Source organism: Asparagus officinalis, chromosome 2 (assembly GCF_001876935.1).
Source record: "Asparagus officinalis chromosome 2, Aspof.V1, whole genome shotgun sequence".
Taxonomy (NCBI): domain Eukaryota; kingdom Viridiplantae; phylum Streptophyta; class Magnoliopsida; order Asparagales; family Asparagaceae; genus Asparagus; species Asparagus officinalis.
In genome coordinates, this window is record NC_033795.1 from 73,995,467 (window position 1) to 74,001,874 (window position 6,408).

The following is a 6,408-nucleotide window of genomic DNA, read 5'->3' on the forward strand; positions in this document are numbered from 1 at the left end:
GACTTTCTCGGAAGAGTAGCCCTCATATCCTCTAGAAGAGGGATTTACAAAAAAATTTCACATGTCTCACCCTAACTTTCTATCCCTATTCATAGATTACATAAACCAATATGATCCCTTGGATCAAACTTGGCCCCTAAGAAATAATTTGAGGCTATATGATGCAAGCTTTAAAATTCTGCACAGGATTTCAGGATATTTACTGTTCTGCTACTGGTTCACTAAAATGACTATATCTTAAGTTCTACAACTCTAATTCGACTCAAACTTGATTTGTTGGGTTCATAATTAAAAGATAGAAAGTCTGCTATGATTCTCACATAGATCATACAAAATTATTCTGTAGACTTTCACTTGTAACAAGTTACAGTACATCCAACGACGAGCTATCACGGTTGTTTTTGCTTCGATTTTTCTTAGGCTTTACTTGGACTTTTCTTAGGCTTCATTAATCTTCAATTGGGCTTAAGATATCTTTATTTAGACTCTTATTTATTTTCTTTATTTTTCCTACCAAATAGGATAAAAACATTATATTAATTATATTTACATGATACTTATTTAAAATAGAGGTATGAAAATGCAATAGAACATGATAATAACTCTTCTCAAATATCTTTATTAGCAGGCAAGGAATTGCTAACATCTGGACTCAATCTGTGACACCCCTGGGTTCACACAAGGCTACAGTCCAAGGTGAAACCAAAGATATCAAACCTGTCATGCACCACACCGTGTAATAACATGTTTCACCATCACAATTACTATCTCTCTAGTAGAGTCAATAAAAGGTGTAGGTATAAAAACAAGTAAAAGATAATACAGAAATCAACAGATGAAATAATAGAATTCAAATTAATATCCCATCATCTAGCATACTAAAGTACAAGTCAATGTATGGAATAAATAACTGAAGTACTCAACAAGTCTCAAATACAAAAAAATATCTGACAAGAGGAAATAAGGCACACAACCTTTACAACTTCTAGAATAAAACTCTCAAATGTCTAAACAAAGGTCTACAGTGGAGCTCAAAAGAAAAATATAACTAAATAGACAGCTGAAGCTAAAATGCATTGCCATCAACCTGCGACTCTCCGGGCTCCTGGCTCGTTACCTGAAAGGGGGAGGGACAACGAGCGTCAAAGCGCTAGCGAGCAACATCACAACCAACCCCAAGGTATATGGCTCGTTGTATAAGAAAATACAGTTAACACATAATAATCTAAAATTTATTTATCCTAACAATAATGAGTTTTAGTACTTAGGAAATTATAACACAAGCATATGTACGTCGAGCGAAATAATCCAAACAAGGAAACCCTCATGTATATACCTTGTATCTCAAATTGTGAGTCCTTAAGTACCAAACCCGGAGTCTAATACATGAACAATAAAGAAAAGAAAACAAACTCATCTCTACTAATAAACATAGTCATGTCAAAGCCACAATAAGTATCATGTCCAGCCTAGGTAGCTATCATGTCCCAACTTTATAAATATGTCATGCTCCAAACTCGATTATGTATCATGCTCAAGGTTTAGCAAACGTCCAACACATGGACTAGATGTAATGCTTGTCCAACACATGGACTGAATAATATGCATGTCCAACACATGGACAGAAATGATAAGTATCCAACACATGGACTAATAGTGATGTATGTCCAACACATGGACTATAAATAAAGAGGTGCAACTGTCAAAGGTATATGTGAAAAGATATACATATCCTAAATTCGCACGTGTCTTGATATGCAGGTCTAAACTTGTGTCAAAAGTCAACCCCTATGTATAGATAAATCACTAACATTGAAATCAAATGTCAAGTCATCGAGGCGACCCCGAAAAGCAACTAAAACAGGTCAAGAACCTGTAAAACATCTCATTAGTCGACTCATGTGTCGACTGATGCAATCAGTCGACTCGTTGGTCGACTGACAAGATCAGGCAGAACAGCCTCAGCTCACCAGTCGATTGATCGGTCGACTGGGTAACTGAGAAAGTAAAATCAGCCCGTCAGTCGACTGATAGCTGATAAAATGCAGCCCGTCGGTCGACTGATCAGTTGACCGAACTGGCGCAGAAACTGTTTGTACAATTGATTATATGCAATATTATTTATCTAAAATCATCATCATCAATCCCAAGCATAAAGATACTGATTTTAACATATATATACTAAACTGAAATGAAAGATCTACATGTAAACATCTATCAAAAACCTTAAACATATAAAAAACATGTTTGATACATTCTGAAATTAATAAATCATGAATTAACTCTTGTCAAACATTTTCAGATCTAGATCTCTTTAATAAAACGTTGATGATCCTTTTTATAAACTGAAAAAAATCAATATTTCGCATCATATATTATAAAGATCTATTCTTTGTACTAAAAATACGTTTTAGGCTCAATAAAACTCATTAAAACTCAATAAATTTGTGAAAAACAAAAGGGACAGGGTTGAGTGAGATGTTACTCGCCTCTGGGGTGATGAAAGCTCCTGGATCTACGAGAGAGTGGTTTCTTTCGCTGCAAAGTGAAAATCTCGACGAAAATCCTCCGGGTTCTCCCCAAAATCACCAAGAACGAGCCTAGGGTTTGAGAGAGGAGAGAGGGGTCTAGGGTTTCTCAGATCTGATGATGAGAGGGGGTGATTTTGGGTAGAAGAGATCATATATGAACAGCCAGACCCGACCCAAAACCCGAACCAATCAAAATAGACCCGAAACCTAGAAAAACTAGAAAACAGCTCGTCAGTCGACTGATCTCGTCAGTCGACTGATCGGTCGACTGATCTGGCAATTTCTATTTCATGTATGTTTTGCTTATTTGCAAAACCAACGCACAAAACTCTAAATACATACATTCATATCATCTCAAATAACTTGTTATCATGTACATCTATGACCTCAAGCTATTTATCACAATAATTCACATATATACATAAAAAAAATGCGGGGTTTTCAATCTCTCGCTATTGTGAAGAAGACTTTTGTAGCCAAGGCTTCAATCGCTGTAGTATAGACCACATCAATTGTCCCTTCTTCCATTATTGGTAAGTGTCGAGACTACTGGAAATAAACTTTTTCTTGATTATTTCTGGCTAATTCATCTTATAAACTCCTTTTTGTTGGTTATAAATCAAATGTTAAGCTTATAGCATGCAAAATAACAAATAAATCCGAATGTAAAAAGAATCAGAATATCTGGCCTGATCGGGAGCAGTCGTGTAAACACTGCCTAGAAGATAAAGGACCCGCCTATCTCCCTGACGCAGATGGTCCCCTATCCTCTAGCGATAAAAACATCAGAATCGGCCGGCCTCTATACTCGGGCGAGAGAACATAGCTTCAGCTCAGATGAAGAAAATTGCCTAATAAAGTAAAACTAAAAATCTTTTAGAGAGGGGAAAGACAAAAGAGATGAGAAGAGATTTTTGTTTTCTGTGTTTTTTCTGAACTCACCCCACGGCTATATATAGTGTTCATAACCCATAATCGTTGAGTAAACTCCGCGTAACGTACGCAAAAAACGCGCGTAACGTTCGACCGTTATGCATAAATCTCGCAGCCGTTACGCACACAAAAAACATGCAAAATAAAACTAGAGAAAATAAAAAATGTGCACGTGCGGTGAGGCGTGGCGTGCACGCGTGCGTGCGTGTGTGTTATGCAAAGCCCAAACAATACAAAAACTCAACACACTACTCAAAGCCCAATAAGAGGATAGCCATTATAAACTACCAACTATTCATTTTATTTTCTAATGTGAGACTATTCACAAAGGCAAAATTGCCTTCTGTCAATAACATTGCCAACAGTCCCCCACAAAAGGTAATATTTGACTGAAAACACAAAAAGCAATAAATAAATCAATAAATCACAAAACAAATATAGGTTGGGTAATCTTTCGTATCGTGAATTCGGGAGAGGTAGCTTTTGGCTTTGAACCTTTTCTTAGTAAGTTCAAAGCTTATTTCTACCACATTGAACCTACATTGGGACTAAGTCTCCGAATAAAGGTTGAGTTACCATTGTCAGTGACCTCACTTATGGGCTTAACCCCATCTCCCTCGATGAATCCAGAACCACACTCTTGGATAAACCCTTAGTCTAAGGGTCAACAAGATTCTTCTAAAATTTTACAAAATTTAAGATCACAACTTTGCCTAGCAGACGTTGTACCCCCTTTTAAGCCTATAAATATCTAAGATCTCAGCTAAAAGAGCAGGAGGAATTTTTGGGAGAGCTCTTTGGAGATCCTTAGCTTTTTGGGAGAGCTTTTGAGGCATTAGTGGAGCTTTTGGCTGGCGTTTTGAACCCATCTCAGTTATTTCTCTTGAGATCGGTTCTTTGGCTGAAAAGGATTTGTTTTCCTTTCTTAAATCACTTCTTTCTTAGAGTTCATAACTCGTTTAGAGTTTATAACTTGCTCAGCAAGTTCTTCATAACTCGTTTAGGGTCTAAAACTTGCCTTGCAAGTTCTTCCAAACTCGTTTAGAGTTACAAAATTTGCCTTACAAGTCCTCCTAAGCTCGGTTAGAGTTCAAAGCTTATTCGGCAAGTTCTCAAACTCATTTAGAGTTCAAAACTTGCTTTGCAAGTTCTTCGAAGATAAGAAGAATCGACAAAGTTCCACGAAGCGATGTGCTCGGATCGTTAACAGGATACAAGATTCAAACTCCCATCGCCACCAAGAAGAACCTGGATTTAAACAAAGGGAATGATCCATCCTTCTCTCTTTTGTAAATCGGGAAACTAACAAGAAAAGTTGCAATCTCTTTTTCTAAGTCAGTTAGAGAGAGATTACAAAGAGAGATTGTATTCATTTTTTTTTCTAAGTCAGTTAGGGATATTAATACAAATTTAATTCTTAGTTTTCTTTTAATTTTTTTCGACAAACAAAAGATAGCGACTCTGTTAGGGATTAGCTTTTTCACTGATGAAGAAGTGGTGGCGCAATCCGATACCGACCTCGCTGGGACTACATTTGAAACTCTCACCGTGGAGTTCGACCAAGCCAAGTATAAAGAGTTACTCTCCTTCGGATCCCTTAGCCCCAAGGCTATGCGCAAGATCCGCAAAGTCTCTAAGAAGACTAAGGTTCCACCGTGACCGACTCGCCAAAGGAGTGTCTCTCCCTTAGATTAGACTGTTCAGATAGTCCCTCCTCTGAAGAAGAAGGCCTTAATCCAACTAAACTCATTAACCGAGTTAAAGGCTCTACACCCATGCCTAAACAAAAAGGTATATCGGGTCACAAGAGGCTCATTGCGGCAACTAAATTTATCAATATAGATAGCGATGTCGCTGCAAAAGCCATAAAACAAGCGAAGAAGAACGCTGCTCGATAAAGGAGAAGATTCATACGACGAGCACAACTCCGAGAAAGTCGATAAATCAACCAACACGAGCTTCGCGTTTGTGAGCCTCAAAGCGACCCTGAGCTCTACATTTCTACTTTAGAACGCAAGCATTCTGTTTACGTGCCCAAGCACGAGCCTCGCAAAATCCATACTGAACCCAACCTTCAATGGCGCATTTCACAACCAAAACGTGGACCTCAGGACCACGTTGCTCAACCAAAATGTGACCATCGCGTTTCCATTCCCAAACACTGCCCTTGCATTCCAAATGCCAAACACGATCCTCGCGTTCCTTCTCCTCAACGCGACCCTCGTGTTTTAATGTCTAAATGCGACCCTCGCATTTCTAATACAAAACGTGATGTGCTCCGTCATGTTCAAAAGGACCAACATGGATTTGCAATCCATGTTCACCAGTAGCTAGTCCCGTCCAATCATAGGTAGGAGGTTCCAAATCAAAACTCGTATTCAGTGAGTAACTCTACTCAAGTCCCTACGACGGATTTGAGAGAGTTCTTATCGAGAGAAAGATCAGTGCAACAAGTCACTCCCATCTGTCAATGTGAGCGACTTATTTCTGCGGTCCTCTCGGGATGTCAATGTTGTGCATCTACATCAAGATAGTCTGTGTTCAACTGATTGACGAACGTTGTCCTGACCAATAATAGATGATGTTTCCACAAAAAAGAACTCTGGAAGATGAATATTTTGGAGTTACTATCAATATGATTGGCAGAGGGAAATCATTAATCTTAAGCTCTGATGAATCAGAAACAAACTGGCCTCCCGGCTTCAAAGAGATCCTGAGTGGGTTTGAGGAAATCTATCAACGGACTAGGAATAAGAAGGGGGTCATACCCCCCATCGACTATCAAAATTTAGCTAAAGGAATTGAGTCCGATGATGAAAATTTAACTATTGTAGAATCGCAATCCTCTAGCTCTTTTGAAGAACATGAGAGGCCTACATGGCGGGAAATTCTGAAGATCTGGCAAAGAGACTTGATGAGCAGAGTAAGACATGCTTAGATCATA